Raw genomic sequence first — 21,526 nt, forward strand, 5'->3', positions numbered from 1 at the left:
GGGGTTCATTCCAACATCATTCACCGATGTTCATCCACTTTAGAAACAACAACAACCCCATCATTACCACTTCTCCAGCTCTACACAAAGAGCTTATCCGTACCTAAGTATGTACGTTACATACATAAACGATGCAAGTGTTTAGTACTAGCGATTCGTTCTTTTGTTTTGGTTCCTCTTTGTGGACTCTCGACAGCTTGGAACAAAAAAACGGTCTTCTGCTTTCCGTCACTTCCGCCGTATACCGCGCCGCATGCATCCGACTTGCACTGTTATCGTATGCGAGCAAGTTCAAGGCACTACTACCTACTGTACACAGCTACAACAGCAGCAACAACACCAGCATAAACAAGGTTTTCACAGTAAACCAAGTAAATTATTGCACGGTATCTCGTTGGTGAATGGAATACCGACCGGAATGGGGCTGCGAGTGTGTTTGGACGGAAGCCAGATGGTCGTTTCGTTTCGTCCCTCCTCAATGATACCGTTGTTGGGGAATTTGTTAATACAATAGCTCTGAGGGTGGATTACTTTCAGAGGCTCACTTTAATTTTGAAAATGTGAATACAGACAACGGTTTGCTTTTACATAAAGAAGGTTGTGGTTGGTGCATTATTTTTGGTTGCTTGGGTCACCTTCATCGTACCTGGTATAGGTGAGTCAGATCATCATTTTCTTGGCTTAGCGTTTCAACTCAGCTTCCACAGTTATCTTTTTTGAGCTTCATCTGCCAATTACCATTTTGCCTGTGTGTATCGTGTGGCAGGTACGAAAATACTGGATGCCCAAGCAAGTCAAGGAAATTTCCTTTTAGGAAAGTTCTTGGACCGACCGGGAATCGAACCCGTCATCATCTGCATGGCCATATTACACACGTACGCTAATTCCATCAGCTATATGGACCCAATCATGATCAACTTTCAGTGTTTGACTTTATTCATCTAGATTAAATCACGTACTGCTCATTTCAGAAGCTGACCCTTAAAATATGGTATCTGAAAAAGTTGTGCGTTTAGACCAATATTTAAGGTAAATGGCATCGACTACTGTAAAAACTTGTAATTAGGAGGCACGAAATGTTGCTAATCGACAAATTGAGAGATATTTGTGAAAAAAATCGCGTTCTGGTGGGATTCGAACCCACGACTCCGTATTCGCTAGACCGGCGCTTTAACCAACTAAGCCACAGAACAGGTAATGGTTCTGCGGAATAGAAAGCCAAACTGACTCCGAAGGTGCGGCTTCGGAGTGCACACTGCTATTTCACAAACTCATCTCTCTTTTCGGCTTAGATACCAATCCACAACACACTCCTGTTTGTGCCCACTAACGACAAGTGCGAGCGAATTATTTATATGAAGCCGAGACTTACTCTCGTACTCCGCATACCTAGCCACCAGGCAGTTTGTTTTGCTGGTGTCTAATTAGTATGCGTCGAGAGCTCGGACGACCGAAATGCGCCATGTGACGCAAGCAAGAGTACAATGAAACATATTGCCAATTTTTCTGGCATTTTACCAGATTTGCTGGTATGTCTGAAACATACTGGAAAAATTTGTAATTAGATGGCACGAAATGTTGCTAATTGACAAATTGAGAGATGAAATTTGTGAAAAAAAATCGCGTTCTGGTGGGATTCGAACCCACGACTCCGTATTCGCTAGACCGGCGCTTTAACCAACTAAGCCACAGAACAGGTAATGGTTCTGCGGAATAGAAAGCCAAACTGACTGAAATGGGCAATATGTTTCATTGTACTCTTGCTTGCGTCACATGGTGCAACTAAATGGCATATTTAGGGATATGGAACAAAGAGGAGGACTTAAAACAAAAAAAAATAACACATTTAGAACATGGAAATATTTTTTTATTAGAACAGCTTTAATCCTTTGTTTTTCGTAGGATGAAAATAGGAGCCACATGCTTAATAATAGAACCAATACCCTATTTCATTTGAATCTAAAAGAGCTTGCAAATTCCAGATTTCATCTATTTTTGATAAATAAGCCGGAGCCTAGTGGACATCTATTGTTTCGTTGTAATAAAAAAAAGTAACAAAATAGAGTCTATTAATGTTTGATAGGGTTTTGTGGATAGCTGAGCGATATATATGTAGAATAATTTGAAAGTTTTGCCAAAAACAATTCATCACTTCGCAAATGTCGTTGAAGAAACATTAAAAATCCAGTGCAATCTTTTCAGCTCTAACCCATTGACACGGAACAATAAGAGAGCATGGCATGTAATTAAGATCTCGTTTATCTCTTCATTCAGAGATGGCTGCAATGTATCCAACACAGCCCTTAGCTCTGAATCCAGCGCATGATGCTATTGCAAACCTGCCCGTTCAATGTAGCACCAAACACCATCATAACACCAAATGAAATGCAGCAGCAGGTGCAACCAAGGGCAAGCGGAAACCATTTAGCCCAGCATAAATTCATTTAATGGGACTGTTGCAGCAACATGTTTGCGCAAATACAATGGACGGGCGACGAAGAGCAACACGACAAAGTGTTATTAAAGCGACACATCGCTCTCGGGACCCCCGAGAGTCAGGAGATGACTCCTTATGTCCGCCAACGGACGGACGGATGTGCGTTGGTAGTGATGGGGGTGGGGCGTTCGACAACAGACGGTTCTGGAAATTACCGGCAAGAAGGATTATTCCCCGCTCCTTTCCATTCACACGATGATGCATAAATGTTTGGATTACCGGATTTGGGTCAGATGCCGAGGTGAGATGGGACTTGTTGGTACGATGGTCAGGGTCGGTCAGAAGGATGTTGTTTTTCCGTGAACCGTCAACATGAACTGCATTCGGAAAACAAGGACGTTGAAAGATCCTTGTACGAGCACTCGACGACACTGAAAACGTCTATAAGATATAGACGGAATTGGGCTATTGCATAGATTCATTTGTTCAACATCACATTTAAGACAAGACATAATTAACAATAGTACGTCACAACACTCGGTTTGTGGCTGACGCTCTCCATCTTCGGTCGCGCCCAATGCTCGCCAGGTCACGCTCCACCTGGTCCGCCCATCATGCTCTCTGCGCTCCACGCCTTCTTGTGCCTACCGGATCAGTTGCAAACACCAGCTTTGCAGGGTTGTTGTCCGGCATACTTGCAACATGCCTTGCCCACCGTCTCCTTCGTGCTTTGGCCACCTTCTAGATGCTGGGTTCGCCGTAACGTGCAGTGAGCTCGTGGTTCATTCTTCTCCGCCACACACCGTTCTCCTGCATATCACCGAAGATCATCCTTAGCACGCGTCGCTCGAAAACTTGGTCCTCCTCGAGCATGGTCCATGTCTCGTGCCAGTAGAGGACCTCCGGTCTTTTTAGCGTTTTGTACATGGTGCATTTGGTGCGTGGGTGAATCTTTTTCGACCGCAGTTTCTTCTGGAGCCTGTAGTAGGCCCAACTTCCGCTGATGATGCGCTTCCGAATTTCACGGCTCACGTTGTTGTCAGCCGTCAGTAAGGATCCGAGGTAGACGAATTCCTCCACCACCTCGAAAGTATCCCCGGCTATCGTAACATTACTACCCAGACGGATCCGGTCGTGTTCGGTTCCGCCTACCAGTATGTACTTTGTTTTTGAGGCATTTACTACCAGTCCGACCTTTGCTGCTTCGCATTTCAGGCGGGTGTACAGCTCTGCCCCCGTTCCAAATGTTCTGGAAATAATGTCCATGTCGTCCGCGAAGCACACAAATTGACCGGATTTTGTGAAAAAGTTCCCCGGCTGTTGAGCCCAGCTCGTCGCATCACACCTTCTAGAGCGATGTTGAAGAGTAGGCATGAGAGTCCGTCACCTTGTCGCAATCCCCGGCGAGATTCGAATGAACTGGATAGTTCACCCGAAACCCTTACGCAGTTTTGCACACCGTCCATCGTTGCTTTAATCAGTCTAGTCAGCTTCCCAGGAAAGCCGTTTTCGTCCATGAGTTTCCATAGCTCTGCGCGGTCGATACTGTCGTACGCCGCTTCGAAGTCGATGAACAGGTGATGCGTTTGGACCTGGTATTCACGGCATTTCTGGAAGATTTGCCGTGCGGTGAAGATCTGGTCCGTTGTCGATCGGCCGTCGATGAAGCCGGCTTGATAACTTCCGACGAACTCATTAGTTTTAGGTGACAGACGACGGAAGACGATCTGGGATAGCACTTTGTAGGCAGCATTCAAAATAGTGATCGCCCTGAAGTTCTCACATTCCAAATGGTCGCCTTTCTTGTGAATGGGGCAGATTACCCCTGCCTTCCACTCCTCCGGTAGCTGTTCGGTTTCCCAGATCCTTACTATCAGCCGATGTAGACAGGTGGCCAACTTTTCTGGGCCCATCTTGATGAGTTCAGCTGCGATACCATCCTTACCAGCTGCTTTGTTGGTTTTGAGCTGGTGAATGGCATCCTTAACTTCCCTCAGCGTTGGAGTTGGTTCATTTCCGTCCTCCGTTGCACTGGCGTAGTCGTTTCTTCCGTTGCCGTGGGCGCCCGTGCCTACGTTCTCCACGCCGTTCAGGTGCTGCTTCCACCTTTCGATCACCTATCGTCCGACCGTCAAGAGGCTTCCATCTTTATCCCTGCATATTTCGGCTCGCGGTACGAAGCCGTTGCGGGATGCTTTGAGCTTCTGATAGAACTTCCGTGTTTCTTGGAACAGCACAGCAGTTCCATTTCTTCACACTCCGCTTCTTCCAGGTGGCGCTTTTGCTGTTTCCGCTTCAGTTTATAACTTTCCACGTTCTGTCGAGTCCCTTGCTGCAGCATTACCGCCTCGCTGCATTCTTTTCCTTCAAAACCGTTATGCACTCTTCGTCGAACCATTAGTTCCGTCGATTCCGTTCCACGTTCCCGATGGTGCTCTCGGCTGCGTCGTTGATGGCTGCTTTCACTGTATTCCAGCAGTCCTCTAGAGGGGCCTCATCGAGCTCGTCCTCGTCTGGCCTCGAGATTCTGCGCGTATGCTGAGGCGACATCCGGTTGTTTCAGTCGCTCTAGGTTGTACCATGGCGGTCGCCGGTTCCGTACATTATTGATGACGGAGAGTTTTGGGCGCAGTTTGACCATAACCAGATAGTGGTCGGAGTCAATGTTGGCGCCACGATAGGTCCTGACGTCGATAATGTCGGAGAAGTGCCGTCCGTCAATCAGAACGTGGTCGAGTTGAGATTCCGTCTGCTGTGCTGATCTCCAGCTGTAACGATAAGGGAGGATGTGTTCGAAAAAGGTACTACGTATGGCCATATTTTTGGAGGCGGCGAAATCAATGAGTCAAAGGCCGTTTTCGTTCGTCTGCTGGTGGGCGCTGATCTTACCAATCGTCGGTCTGAATTCCTCCTCCTGGCCTACCTGAGCGTTCAAATCTCCTATGATGATCTTGACGTCATGGCTTGGGCAGCGATCGTACTTGCGTTCGAGCTGCGCGTAAAATGCATCCTTGTCGTCATCAGTGCTTCCGGAGTGTGGGATGTGCACGTTTATTATGCTGAAGTTGAAGCATCGGCCCTTGATCCTCAACCTGCACATTCTTTCGTCGATCGGCCACCAATCGATCACGTGCCTCTGCATATCACCCATCACGATGAAAGCTGTTCCCAGCTCGCGTATGTTGCCACAGCCCTGGTAGATGGTATGATTACCTCTAAACATTCGCACCATGGATCATGTTCAACGCACCTCCTGCAGCGCTACGATGCCGAACCCGCGGTCCTTCAGTAGATCGGAGAGTATGCGGGTGCTCCCAATGAAGTTGAGAGATCGGCAGTTCCACGTACCGAGTTTCCAATCGCAAGTCCTTTTTGTTCGTTGGGGTCGTTGCCGTTGGTCTCGGTTCGTATTATTCTGTTGCTGATTTTCCGTTACAATGGTTTTTTTACGGCTGGCTCGTAGGGCCTGACACCAACCCACTACTTTCCGGAGGACCATAGTGCACAGTTGAGCTTAGAGTCCTTTCCTGGCACTCGGACGTAGATCAGCCGCCCCTACCATGGGGATCAGACGCTGTTGCGAGCCGCTCCTCCTGGAGAACAGACGCTCAGGTTTGCCGAAGCAAACAACCCCCCCCCCCAGGGGGCCCCATCCCTGTCAGCCTATGACCAAAGTTCCCGGGTTGGCTACCCGATCTTCCCTAAAGTTGCTCATAGTTTCCGGCCGGTAGCACGAGGATAGGAGTTGCTGGGCAGTACATGCTAGCCGTGAAATACGAAGGCGCATCATCAGTGGAAGTCGTGACTACTACGCGGCCTCCAAAAGAAGCTGCGGTATAAAAAGATGCACCCATGCACCAAGTGCATCATGCACAAAACGCTAATATGACCGGTGGTACTCTATGGATCATGCTCTCGAGCAGGTCCTGCAAGCACTTGGAGTTTTCGAGCGACGCGTGCTAAAAACGATCTTCAGTGGTGTGCAGGAGAATGGTGTGTGGCGGAGAAGGATGAACTCGCTGCTCTTTTTATCTTTCTTTTATTTGGAGCAGGGAAAAGCCCGTTTGAGCTGAACAATCAATTTAGCTCTCTCTCAAATGGGCGCAAAACCTCCTCATCTTTTCGCATCAACAGAAATTACAAATCCAAATGATGACAAAGATTACTTACGGCTAATATACACTTATATACTCTTAAACTTAAACTTAAATTTATACACCACTTAACAAGCCTACCTATTCCGTACAAATACTTCATTAAACAATCTTTTTATTACTGGACGTGACAAATTAAAATCGAAAACGTGATAGCACTGATTAAACAAACGAGACATATTAGCAATGGGTTCGTTGTGGCCATAATTGGTACGAGAAGTAGGAAGACGAATGTAAATTTCCGCACTACAGATTCCGCCGATTGCCGCAAAATTGCCTCCAGCCTGTTTTGGATGACACGTGCTTGCTGCCCCGGTTGCTGCGATGCGAAAGAGGCCGATCGTCGACGGCGCGGTCTCTCCTGACCGACCGGCTCGAGTCTTCGTGTCGCTGACGACCGACGACGTGCGCGTCGCGACGTCGCGAAGTCGCGATGTCTGATGGAGCGCGAATATTGTTGTCGCGGTTGGGTCGCGGGGTTCGATGATGCGCGAATGCTGACGATCCGCATCTCTGCGCATAGGGTGCTAAACAGGTATGCCACATCTTCCTTCTTCTCTCGACAAAAAAACACACAAAAAAAGGTTACCATCTCCCAGCTACATATTGTATACGGCATATGAAGGCGTCTGGAATATTATTTCGACAACCTTTTGATTTACTAAAACACAGGGTAATTTAATTGATTCTAGGCAAACCCACTAAGCCAACAACAGAAACATTTCGTTGCCAGAATCTCAGACGATCTCATGATCGTAAGAGTCGTGTGCCAGTTATATTCAAAAAATTTACTTCTTAGCTGTTAAAATTTGCTTCTTCGAGGTCCTGTACGTTTTTTTGAATAAACCTGCACTTGTTTCTCACTTGCAGAACACCGGAAGGGCCCGTTCGCATGGTTGGAACCGCATCTCGTCATTTAGAGATGGCTATGGTTTGACCAAATCTTGGACCAAATGCATTATACTCCTCCATTACTGCATTTCTATGGTTGAATATCGACTCTTCCTTCACTCTATATTAACATTCAATCATAACGTTACTCAGGATGCTTCTTCCGCCTTCGCTTGTCTTCACGAACCATAGCTTTTGATTTAGCTTTGTGATCTCTCTAGTTGCTGTCATGGTTCTTCTTCTTCTTCTTTTCCATTGTGGCTCTACGTTCTCACTGGAACGACTGCTTCTCTCCAACTTTGTGTTCTTGGAGCACATTTACAGTTTTAAATTGAAAAGGAGTGTTTATCAATACGAACAAAGCATTTATTTGAGAATCATTAAATATGTCATTATTCCATGCACGGTTTTGTATGAAACATAATTATTCTGACGATTGTCCATGTTTCAAAATGCCCGTGTTAAGTGATTCATACCTAACAGGAATTTCGATGACATAATCTTTTGATCGATTTTAATTCGCGAATTTATACAAGTTGTTTTCAACATTGCCTTTTATTAAAAAAATGTTACTGAACATGTTTTGGCGATCTAATTGCGGTGCATGTCTTAAAAGCTCCATATAATGATACGTATGCCTTTCAAAAATGCAAACTTAGACGTAATGAATGATGTGTTAAAGTCTTTATATGTTGGTTCATATACTAGTTTTAAGTCCGGTTGCTATCACATTTGATATGTTACTTTTTCTTGATTTTTTTTCAACGAAATGTACCTTTCATCGTGAAACAAAACTCGCCCTAGAATACTAAATTGACATAAAATCTTTTCTAAGCGAAATCGTTCTCATTCAGACGGTTGTCCAATCAGTCCGCAATAGCACCTCATAATTACAACCCTTAGAAACCACAACATGAAACATCTGGTGGACCAGTTGAGTTTTTTCGTTTAACAGAAATTTTCCTTCATCTGCAGCGCGAATCGAGTCATCTGGGACACTCACAATTCGCCAAAATTACTAATGTCGCTACCTGCACGACGGTTTTTCAATTCTTTTTGTTTTTATGCATGAATTTCAGGACACGTTCAATTTGTGAAAGAAGCGTTCAATGCTGTTCAAACAACTCCGTGATTTTCGAATCTATAAAAATTGTACAGTAGCTTTTATATTTTCCATAGTTTCTCAATCCGAGATACTTCTTATTTCGGTGACTCTCCAAGCACATCCGAGGCTATCAGAACACCACAAAGGCGGACGCATAGCCACGTCCACTGGGTTTCTTTCTAAGGAGTCACAACAAGCACTATTTGCTGTCTTTGTCGCAAGTCGTACGAACATGAATACACGTGAGGATTCTGTAGCTTATCGTTAAAATCAAGAAATAAATACCCTTAGAATATCGACGGTAGTTCAAACGCGTCTGAAATTGCGCACATGCGCACATGTATGCGGATTTATGAACAATGAGCTGCCACTTCTCGATCTTTGATCTGCATCTTCTGACAGTAATCCACATGCATAAGATACTCTTCAATACGAGCACTCAATCAAAAGCACAACCACGTGCATAACGTCTGGATTTTTTTTATAATTTACCGACAATACGTTAATCTCGTACGGATCTTCACACTCCGATGTCGCTGTTCGTGTGTGGCTTTTTCCATTTTCCCCCGGCGGAACTCCAATCGCGCCGGATCCTCACACAAGTCCATGTGCGAATTTTTCCATTTCCACCCGGCGGAAGTCCAATCGCGCCGGGTCCTCACACAAGTCCATGTGTGGTTCTTTTCACTTCCCCCCGACGGAAGTCCAATCGCGCCAGATCCTCACACAAGTCCATGTGTGAATTTTTCCATTTCCTCCCGGCGGAACTCCAATCGCGCCGGATCCTTACATAAGAACATGTGTGGTTCTTTTCACTTCCACCCGGCGGAACTCCAATCGCGCCGGATCCTCACACAAGTCCATGTGTGGTTCTTTTCACTTCCACCCGGCGGAAGTCCAATCGCGCCGGGTCCTCACACAAGTCCATGTGTGGTTCTTTTCATTTCCCCACGGAGGAACTCTAATCGCGCCGGATCCTCACACAAGTCCATGTGCGAATTTTTCCATTTCCCCCCGGCGGAACTCCAATCGCGCCGGATCCTCACACAAGTCCATGTGCGAATTTTTCCATTTCCCCCCGGCGGAACTCCAATCGCGCCGGATCCTTACATAAGAACATGTGTGGTTCTTTTCACTTCCACCCGGCGGAAGTCCAATCACGCCGGGTCCTCACACAAGTCCATGTGTGGTTCTTTTCATTTCCCCACGGCGGAAGTTCAATCGCGCCGGATCCTCACACAAGTCCATGTGTGGATTTTTTCATTTTCCCCCGGCGGAACTCTAATCGCGCCAGATCCTCACACAAGTCCATGTGCGAATTTTTCCATTTCCCCCCGGCGGAACTCCAATCGCGCCGGATCCTCACACAAGTCCATGTGTGGTTCTTTTCCATTTTTTTCAATCAGCCCTCATAACCTCTCTTGCTCTTCAGCGTCATTGCACAATCAAATAGCATTACTTTGCGAGTATGAAAAAAAAATCACTTCCACCAAATATGCTTACCATTTAGCTTATATTGGAATATGTTTTTGGCCTTCACAATTTATTTGCTCTTAAAACTTTAAGCAGCAAACCTGGCAGGATCACCAATGTAAATTTCCGCACTACAGATTCCGCCGATTGCCGCAAAATTGCCTCCAGCCTGTTTTGGATGACACGTGCTTGCTGCCCCGGTTGCTGCGATGCGAAAGAGGCCGATCGTCGACGGCGCGGTCTCTCCTGACCGACCGGCTCGAGTCTTCGTGTCGCTGACGACCGACGACGTGCGCGTCGCGACGTCGCACAGTGGGACCATTCTGAAAAAAGACGATCAAAACCTCTAAGAGCCATTAGATGACATTTTAGCATGTAGGTGTCTTTGGAAGATATGTTCAGAAAAATCTTCTCTATTTTTGTGCATATTCACTGTATGGTAAAACTGTAAGGTGAACCCGAGCAAAAAAATATTTTTTCAAAATATTGTTTTAGAGGGTAGATGTCTTCAGCAAAGTTGTAGAACATGTAATTTCAAGTAACTTTGCTGAAGACACCATATAGCTTGGACTTCATTTTTGGGGAGAAAATATAAGAGTTTGAAAACACAACCTCAAAATCAGTTTTTTGAATTTTTCCATGATTATATCGTAAAATTTTAACGTGATATGTTTTACAAGTTTGTAGGTACTACTAAAATACACTATCTTGCCGAAGACACCAACCCTGTAAAATTGACAATTGCTCCAGTAAACCAATTTTTTTGAAAATTTTTCACTATTTTCACTATTGAATATTTTTTGCATAGGCACTTTTTGGCAGCCGTGCTTTTAAAATTTCAATGCTTTATTATGTCCAGAATAGACCAAAAGTGACTTAACAATCGGGTCTGATAAGGCACTTTGATTTCTGATGCTATTTTAATAGTCATTTTTCAAAGAAAATATTCGTAAATTTCATATAAATCATTCAATACAAACTGAAAACTCACGAAAACTTTTCGACATTATTACTAGTTAATCCAAATAGTATTCTGGTTGAAATAGTCTACATTTCTTACACTGTGGTTGACTTTACATTCAATACCCGACAAGAAATATCGCTTATTAAATTTTAAGATGAATTTTTAACACCCATTAAAAACCGTGTTTTTCATCTATTTTTTTATTGCAATTCTCTTTGTTTATGTTAAAATACATGCATTAATCAATCAACTAAAATAATGATAACAATTTTTTCCTTTGCTATGTTAACTTTACAATTTCGGGTAAAAAAATAAAAAAGGCGAAAATATAATGAACGCCTCTAAAAGTTGTGTGTTGAAAATCTATATATCTATCTATCTATATATATAAAAATGAATTTATGTCTGTCTGTCTGTCTGTCTGTCTGTCTGTCTGTCTGACCGCTATGGATTCAAAAACTACTGGACCGATCGGTGTGAAATTTTGTATGTGGGTATTTTTGGGGCCGGGGAAGGTTCTTAGCTTGGTGCGGGACCTCCCCGGTCTCTGGAATGGGGGGCCTCCCATACAGATTACTTCGCCGGGGACGTCCCTATGAAGCTGTATGTCAAAAAACACAGTAGGCAGGCAGAACGACGTTTGCCGGGACAGCTAGTTAAAAATAAAATAAAACGAGTGAAACATTAGTCCTGTTCAACGACGTAGGTTGAACTTGCTCGAAGTTGCTGCATCCCGCTCTTACCTGTTTGATGACAAATGGGTAAGAGCAAGATGCAGCAACTTCGAGCAAGTTCAACCTGCGTCGTTGAACAGGACTATTGTTAATTCAGATTGAAATAACCTGTATCTGTTAGAGATATTCTAGGTTGTAAATCTTTCGTCTTGATGAAAACTCTTTATATTCTATTGAAATTGGTTATGCTGACTCTTTAAAATTTATTTTTTCCAGTTTTCAAGAACTGCGTCCAGTTTTCAAGAATTCCTTCGTCGTAGACATGTTACCTTGGTTCATCCCTTGACAAATCCGCATCAAGATCACGGTTCGATTATGGATACTTTTCCAGAGGAGCCATTAGTTTTAAGTTTACCAACGATTTTTTGAAAAGATAAAGAGGTTTTGTGCCTTTTTGAGAATAATTTCGTAGTTGAGGGAATCACTCAAAGGGGCTTTCCCCCCTTTAAAATTTTTTAGTTAAAAATTAAAAACACTAACAATTGAAATAGCCTGCATTTATTTAACTTGTTTTTCTTATTCAGAATTACTACTCGGATGAACTAAAAATGGTATCGAAAAGTTGTATGAGATTTGGGAATATTTTCTTTGAAAATGACTATTAAAATACCATCAGATATCAAAGTGCCTTATCAGACCCGAATGTTAAGTCAATTTTGGTCTATTCTGGACAAAATGAAGCATTGAAATTTTGACAGCATGGCTGCCAAAAAGTGCCTATTCAAAAAATATTCAATAGTGAAAATAGTGAAAAATTTCAAAAAAGTTGGTTTACTGGAGCAAATATCAATTTTACAGGGTTGGTGTCTTTAGTAGTACCTACAAACTTGTTGAGCGTATCACGTTAAAATTTTACGATATAATCATGGAAAAATTCAAAAAACTGATTTTGAGGTTGTGTTTTCAAACTTTCATATTTTCTCCCCAAAAATGAAGTCCAAGCTATATGGTGTCTTCAGCAAAGTTACTTTGAAATTACATGTTCTACAACTTTGCTGAAGACATCTACCCTCTAAAAAAATATTTTGAAAAAATATTTTTTTCCTCGGGTTCACCTTACAGTTTTACCATACAGTGAATATGCACAAAAATAGAGAAGATTTTTCTGAACATATCTTCCAAAGACGCCTACATGCTAAAATGTCATCTAATGGCTCTTGGAGGTTTTGATCGTCTTTTTTCAGAATGGTCCCACTGTGCGACGGTTGTCACTGGCGGTTCAACGGACAAAACGCCTGAAACGGAATGAACTGTACTATTCGAAATAACGGATGTATCTATCGGAACATCAACTCTCTTTTTCTTCCCTGATCTGCTTTCTGAGTGATTAGGCGATGAAGTGCTGCTAGTTCGATCTCGTTTGGCGCCGGATAGTTCATCAGCGTGACCGATGAAGGAACCGAATACGTTGGTAAACTCGAACTGAAGGTTGTTGATTGCGTCTTCAAAGTTCCGGGAAGTATTAGATGGAAAGGCTTGGGATGGTCTGTTACAGCTGCTGGAACGACGTTGCCCTTCGGTGAAGGCACGGCAAAGTGAACGAGTGACGTCTATTTGTGCACCGATTAGCCGGAAAATATATGCAAGCCGAACCAGAATCAGATTCAATGCTTGGTTGCCAGATGATTGGTCATGATCGATCGGTGAGTTACGACAAGCCGGACAGAACCATTCAGCGCCGGGAAAATCACGTAGGGCCTTGTGTTGGTTAGCCGAAAGACCGACACATTTCAAGTGAAACGGCTTCATACATCTGGCGCAGGGTATTCTGCCGCACCGAGATGACTGCGTTATACAATGCGAAGCCGAGCATTTTTTTGCCATCTTCGCAGCCACACTCGAAGATGGGTAGGGGGTTGTGGGGCAAGATGGCCACCCTAAGCTTAGGCGCCTTGGGAGCATATAGTTTCATTAGAATATGGCTATTTAACACTCATCCCCTTTGTTTCATGTCTTTTCTGTCTTATTAACACAAAAAAGCATTTTGTTTTGCACCACGAATGCAAAATAAATTCAATTGAAAAATGTTACTTTCGACATAGAATTTTTGTCATATGGGGCAAGATGGCCACCCCATCGGGGCAAGACGACCACAGAGCTAATTTTTTACAATTAGTATGCTTTAAACCCTAAGCAACGTCCAATAAACCAAGGTCGAATCATCCGCAACGCTTTGCCTACAGCTGGTGTGGTATTTGCCAACATTTTCTTTATGATAATGTTTGAAATAAAATTGATAGAAATTTATTAGGAAATGTTCTATGATTTGGTCTATTTTTTCAGCAAACTTGTTTCTCTCGAAATGATTTAGATACATTACTGCTCTTTTTATGCATTATACTGTAATTCAACGTCTTGTAACGAACCCTTATAGCGGTTTTAGCTACGATTTTCCATCCCTGTGCCAAAATGTTCAATGAAACCAATCACCGTTTAACAGCAAATAACTTCAAAGTTTTTCTGAGGTATCATCTCCATCGTAGTTAATTTTAACAGCTTCAACTAATATGAAAAGCAATTTTCTGTGGTTTTGCAGTATCTCTAAACATCAATAACAGTTTTAAGGCTGCTTTAGATTGGTTTTTGGATGGCGACATAGGCCTTACCACAGGTGGCCATCTTGCCCCGAATGATTACGATATGATTATCATTTTTTATATGACATAATTTATTTAAAACATTGAAATTTTATTATCGAGGCTCAACAACAGTCACATATAGACACCATTAAAAATTAAAAAAAATTTTAAAACGATGTTATTTCATTACTAATCCTTAAAATCAGATGACCTGATACTATAAGAAAACACTGTTTTTGAACACTCAAACGTCAAACACTATTTTATAGCAGATTTTTCAAACTAATTGTAACTTTTTCGCACATTATAAACATAAAGCATTGTTTATAATCACAACCCATACAGAAAATATTTTTGTGTTGCGAATTAATGCTTAAAAGATAGGGTGGCCATCTTGCCCCATATGGCCATCTTGCCCCACAACCCCCTAGCTGTGCAATGTGTGTAGAGAGGAACGACTACAAAACAATGGCCACTGTTTGCACAAAACGATACGAGCCGCGGCGGAGATAATAAAAACTGTTTTACGGACTGAGTTTTATGAATTCAGACTGATGCGACTAATCAGACGACGCGGAATTAGTTATACGCTATGATGGCGATATATATGCGAATTTACATATGATTTAGGAATCACTAAAGCGATTTTAGTAGCGACACTGTAGGATAAACCGAACTGTTGCTCACTATCACCTATCTAAAAGCGACGGCGAACCTAACATCCAGAAGGTGGCCGGAAAGATACGGTGGGCAGGTCATGTTGCAAGAATGCCGGGCAACAACCCTGTAGAGTTGGTGATCGCGACTGATCCGGTTACCACGAGCAGGCAGAGAACAAGATGGGTGGACAAGGTGGAGCGCGACTTGGCGAGCAGAGGGCGTGACCTAGGATAAAGAGCGGCAGCCACAAACCGAGTATTGTGGCATGCTATTGTTGATTACGTCTTATCTTAATATGATGTTGAGCAAATAAATGTGTGTACGTAAGCCTCGGAGTGTGGATTCGGTTCGCGCCCTATTCAGTGAATACTTTCGTCAAATGTCAATATCTCCATCTTCACTGGTCCACTGGGTGTGTCGTGGGATGTCCGTATAGTTATCGTTGAGTCTGTGCAACTTTTTGTTGGAGACGGGTGTAGTGTGTTTTAATATGTTATGCGTTTTTTTCATGATTTCCTCCTCTTCTTGGCGTAACGTCCTCACTGGGACAAAGCCTGCTTCTCAGCTTAGTGTTCAATGAGTACTTCCACAGTTTTTAACTGAGAGCTTCCTCTGCCAATGACCATTTTGCATGTGTATATCGTGTGGCAGGCACGAAGATACTCTATGCCCAAGGAAGTCAAGGAAATTTCCTTTACGAAAAGATCCTGGACCGACCGGGAATCGAACCCGTCACCCTCAGCATGGTCATGCTGAATACCCGTGCGTTTACCGCCTCGGCTATATGGGCCCCCTCATGATTTATTGGTAGGTATTGACCATTTGTGGGTTGAAAGCCTTCCAGAATTTTAATTATCTACTAATTATGAAAAAAAAAATTAATATAGTGTACAAACAAAACCACTAGGGCAGACCCTGGACTCTACAATGTATTGAAGAGACGTGTTCTGCGTTCTGGTGGAGCACACTCTTGCTTTTTTCACATCTCACTTCTGGTTGCTCGAAATGATCGTCGTCATCAAGCCATGCCGACAACTGCTTTCACTATCCGGGAGTTTTCCCGCGCGCGCCCATCCGACAGTGAACGGAACAAGGACAAAGTAAGGATAATGCAATTTCAACCCGGTGGTGATGGTGGTCCCTCAGCAGAGCGAACTGCTTGTTACTCTATTTGGCTGATTGCGGCCCTCCAACGCAACGTTCAACTTCTGGCGGGATTACCGCAACCGGTGCTGCTGCTTGCCACCGCCGAGCACGAGGATGAACTGAATAACTGATGGAGATGTCCTTGTTCTGCTTTTCACACGTTGACACCTAACGCGTTCAGTCAGTCAGAAGGCTTCCCTTCGAATCCTTCCGCGATGATGGCGTCTTTGTTGATTCAGCTCATGATTTCACCGACATCCGTCGTCATCGTCGTCGTCAGTGGTCGTTATCGATGGGAATCTAAGGCGTGAAGAAACAATCATCGTCAGGGGCAAATTGAAACCGGCACTAATTCATAATGAATGGGTTTTTAGGACAGCCTCGTCCCCGTGGGATGGTAATTATTGTTGGCCTTCCATTAAATATGCCACTGTCGTTTCTGCCTGATGACTTTGGTTGGAGATGAAAATGTTGGCTCCGGTAGGTAAAGCATGATTAATGGAAATTGAAACCATTAAGTGTTGTAAAGAAGGTATATTGGTTCGTACAGTGTACACACATGCGTCTTGAATCGGGACTATGACGAAACTATGACGAAATAAATTCTGTCGTCACAATCTGAAATATATCAATGATTTCTTGGTATGTACTTGCAAACAGTACACTGAAATACATAGATTCTTTAAAGAAGTTTCTTTTTAAAGCATGGTCACACATTTTTTACTTAGAGATATGCTAGTCAACACGAAGTGTTATACTAAAATAACACTTATGGATCTTAGAGTGGGTCAACGTTGTATGGAGAAAATTTAAATTTGATCACATCAACCCGAAACAAAGCTTTTTCAATCTATATTAGCGTCACAGTGGTTTTCACTGTGCAAAATTTGGAAGCGATCGGTTGCGTCTCCGTATTCCACATTGCGATTGAAATTTGTATGGAAGTTAGTACGGGAAAATGTGCTTTTTTACATTTTTCTCATAAATTGATTTTTTTGTCTTAAATGGTCTAACTAATGACGTTAAAATATAGCCTAGGGTATGTCGAAACACTTTTCCAAAGATCGCAAAGTGATCCGACACTTGTGTTTTTTTTTCATGTCTTTATTTATGAGATTTTCAGCCCGAGGCTGGTTCATCTCAGGTGAAAAAGTTATTCGCTTGGTAACTTGGGCCAAAAATTGAGATTTTATTATTGATGTTATTTCTTTACATGTTAAATGTTGAGCACCACCGGGCAATCTGAACGTTATAACTCTTTTCACAAGCGTCGGATCGCTTTGCGGTCTTCGGCAAGGTTTTTCGGCATATTCTAGGCTATATTCAACGTCATTAATTAGATCGATTTGGACAAAAAAAATCAATTTATGAGAAAAATGCAAAAAAGCACATTTTCCCGTACTAATTTTCATACAAATTTCAATCGCAATGCAGAATACGGGGAAGCAACCAATCGTTCCCAAATTTTGCACAGTTGTTATGGACGCTAAAAAGAATCTAAATTCCCAAACAATCGACTTTGTTGACCCAGTCTAATCTACAGCCTGAGAAACCCGGACGTACAATTCGCATTTTAGAATTCGAGCGCATAAAATCATAAAAATAATAATAAAAGAGCTATTAAACTTAGGTTCTTCAATTATTTTTTGTAATGGTTCCAATTTCAAATTAAAATTTTAACGATTCGTGGTAGCACAAGTGTAGCCTATTCGAAACAGGAGTAACGGCACGTCGTAAACTGTTCAAATCTTCCAACGATTATATTTATTCAACCCTGCATCATCACTCAGCAGTATCCTTGCTGAAGCTCGTTACATTGAACGTCATTTCACAGGGTCTGGTAGCTTGATGGGTATCAAGTTTAGCAATCTGCCTACGTCGCATTAATAAGCAAGGCATTTCGCGATTTTTTTTTTCTCTGGCACGACACAACTGATAATGTGCTTAAAATTCATATTGTTTAGGACACATGACGCTTTCTCATCGGCATTATAGATTGATGACTATGAAAATTGGTATCACCAGAAGAAAGCTTACGAGAAGGAAGGAAAGTATAATTAACAGTATTAATGTTCATTTTTCCTTGTTGCGGATCTATAACCTGAAATTTTTTAGTGTGGCTATAGCAGTATGACAATGCAAAAATTATTCTTAGATCGATTACAATTATCGTAGGACCATAAAGTATGTGTGTCATGTTTGTGATAGAAAAATTATACTTTCGTCATGCAACGGAACACTGAAGGTAAAAAAGATATCTTTAAAAGAATCAACGTCTCTCATTTCTCAAAGAATCACTTTTCTACTCATTTTGCTACGTGATTGCCGTAAATTATTTCATTCAGCACGCTGTAACGTGAATGGAAGCAAATTCCGGGTACTGAGGATTGCAATTATCATTAATCTTATGTATTAACAGATGATGGTGGATTGCAAACAATGATTGATAATTTAATCACCCGAAACATTCGTATATCACCCGTGCCATTTTAATTGGTACATTTTACCGAGAATGGCATTTTTTACCAGTAGGACAGATAACTGTTCAGACAGTGGGCCAATTCTTGGGACCCATTGCTATTGAGCATTTGCAGCTCAATCGTTACCTTTTTCAATTCAAAGTAGCCTGCACAAGGAGAGGGGGCTGTATGGTGCACTGTCAAAATGGCGCATGCCTTGGTGCACAGCATTACCTGTACCTGGGGCCATGTTAAATTCTGCGCCACATTGACTGCCCTGCACCATTTTTGCAATTCTTGTACGCAAACATGCAGCGTTTTGAGGATCATTGAATCATGGGGAAACTAGCGCACCTTGCACCACCAGTATGTTCACAGAATTATCTAGGAATCCACGCATTATGCTAATCTCATGCACTATTTTTAAACCAACTAGGTGTCTAATGCGATATCATGTTTCACCAACGCACAATCTTGGCGTTCACTACAAGCTAACATCGTTCAGCACTAAAATGTTCAAGATCTACTCATTAGTGCATAATTCCCAGACCACACCAAAAATGTGTAACAGTTACAATATTCACAAAATCAGCTCGTACGCTCTTCTACATAGGTGCGAAATGCCGATATTTTTTTGTTTACCATGGTTACTAGTAAACCTGGCTAGATTTCCGTATAAAAATTATTGCGAATTTCACGATTTTGCGGACGCAGGAGCTGAATTTGCGACTATATAGCTTTTAAGTGGTCTGGAAATCATGCACTTATGAGTATAGGTATATCACATTTTAGTGCTGAGCCGTTTAAGCGGGTATATCATCTAACGGTCTCCAGTTAGCCAAGTGGCTAAGGCTATGGATCGCCAATTCGAAGAGGATGGGTTCAATTTCTGTTCCAATCGGGAAAATTTTCTCGACTGCCTGCGCATAGTGTACAAATACAAATCCATGCAATGACAGGCAAAGAAAGCCCTTCAATTAATAAATGTGGAAATGCTCAAAGAATAATAAGTTGAAGTGAGGCAGGTTTAGTTCCAGTAGTGGGAACGTAAAGCCATAAAGAAGAAGAAGACGAAGAAGAGTAAGAAGAAAAATAAGATCATCTAGGGCATAGGTTCCCAAACTTTCAGGTCGTGCGACCCCCTTTTGCCAGCAGACGTAGTTTTCGCGACCCCCCTTAGAAATTCCCTCATTTGTTGTCTGTTACAGTAAAATATTTACCTGTCACTCGCGACCCCCTGGATAAAGACTGGCGACCCCCCTGGGGGGTCGCGACCCACAGTTTGGGAAACCATGATCTAGGCACAACTAATGCACCATTATTATGTCAGCACCACGTTTGCATTCCAGGCACCATTTTATAGTTTCGTACAGCACAATGACATTCTAATGTCGTCATCAAGTTAGTGCATCATACTTGTATCACACACCATCTTTGAATAGCATGCCCCATATGAGCATTATCTAGGAATCCTCTGCACTATGCTGCCATCATGCACCTTTATGGCCTCATGTACAATCTTTAAGTTTTATGCACCAACTAACTTGAACATCATCTTCAAATCCCCTGCACCTTCTTAGCATTCTATATATCAAATCGCAATGCACTTCTCAAGTATTATTTTGGTTGCATTCATTCCCATCTACAATACCTTGTGATCGTCTGGGGCCATGCCAGCAAATCCAAGCTTGAAAAACTTCAAGTTTTGCAGAACAGTAGGCGAATTCCGGCGCACTTTTTCTTCGAAGAGAAGAAAATTTTCTTGCTGGTAGGCAATGGAAGAAAATTTCTTCTCTTCGAAGAAAAAGTGCGCCGGAATTCGGCCACAGGTGTCTCAAAATAATTTATTCATTGCCTCTGTTATATTCAACATTCGATCTTTATAGCACATTAACGCATAGAGTACTACCTGTACGAGGCTTATGTGAACTTCAGTCTTGTTTATTCATATACGACGTGATTAAAAACCCCAATATGCACCACAACTTAAATCTACGTACGACAATTCATGGTCACTACACAAGACATGCCAATAACTTAGTAAGATCTAGAGCTTTCAGCAATCTCGGTCAAATGCGAATATCCTTCTATGGTCCTTCGACCTACAACGTACTTCCTGAGCATTTGAAACTGATAAATAATAGAATACTTTTCAAAACTAGTTTAAAACAGTTTTACCGATCCAAAATTAATTCATTCTTAGTATAAAATCGTATCAACTGCCAGTTATTATTTAAAATACACTCTATAATTCAATAAATTTAGTATATTAGTTATATCTCCGGGATCCCTTGAAAGGAAATAATTTCCACTGGGATACCCTTGTTTGATTTATTTTTGTTAAGTGTTTCCATCATTTTCCTGCACACACCAATAAGTTTAAGTAGTAATGTGCATATTGTTTTTTTTTATTTCGTTAAAATTAGATGAGTCCACTACCAGGGGGCTTACAAAGAGAGCTTTTTGGTGTGGGGGTGAGTGGTGGGTCATCTAAAAAATAAAAGAAAAATTGCATGTACAACCACGCCATTCACTGTCATGACACTCGCACTACTATTTAAATCTTTCATTATATAATTGAAGCATCTCACTCAGTATTATGATGTCAGCACTACATATGAATACTTCAATCTTTATGCTCTATTTTGGCATTTCGTACACAAAAGATGCATTCCATTAACCTGATTCTTGTAGGCTTCTACATCACATTTGATTGGGTTCTTTAGGGGTATCCAGATTATTTCATAATCAGATTCTCCGCCCAAAATGTAGTCGAAATCCAAAATTTCATAATTGTTGGTGTCCGGGAACTATTTTTAAGATGCATTCAAAGTTTGTATGGGGAAATTTTTTTGTTCGGGTCGAACTATCATTTTATCGATTGAACTGTCATTCTATCCACGAAAATTAAAACTGTTTGGTTA

The sequence above is a fragment of the Aedes albopictus genome, chromosome 2 (genome assembly GCF_035046485.1).
Source record: "Aedes albopictus strain Foshan chromosome 2, AalbF5, whole genome shotgun sequence".
NCBI classification, from domain to species: Eukaryota; Metazoa; Arthropoda; class Insecta; order Diptera; family Culicidae; genus Aedes; species Aedes albopictus.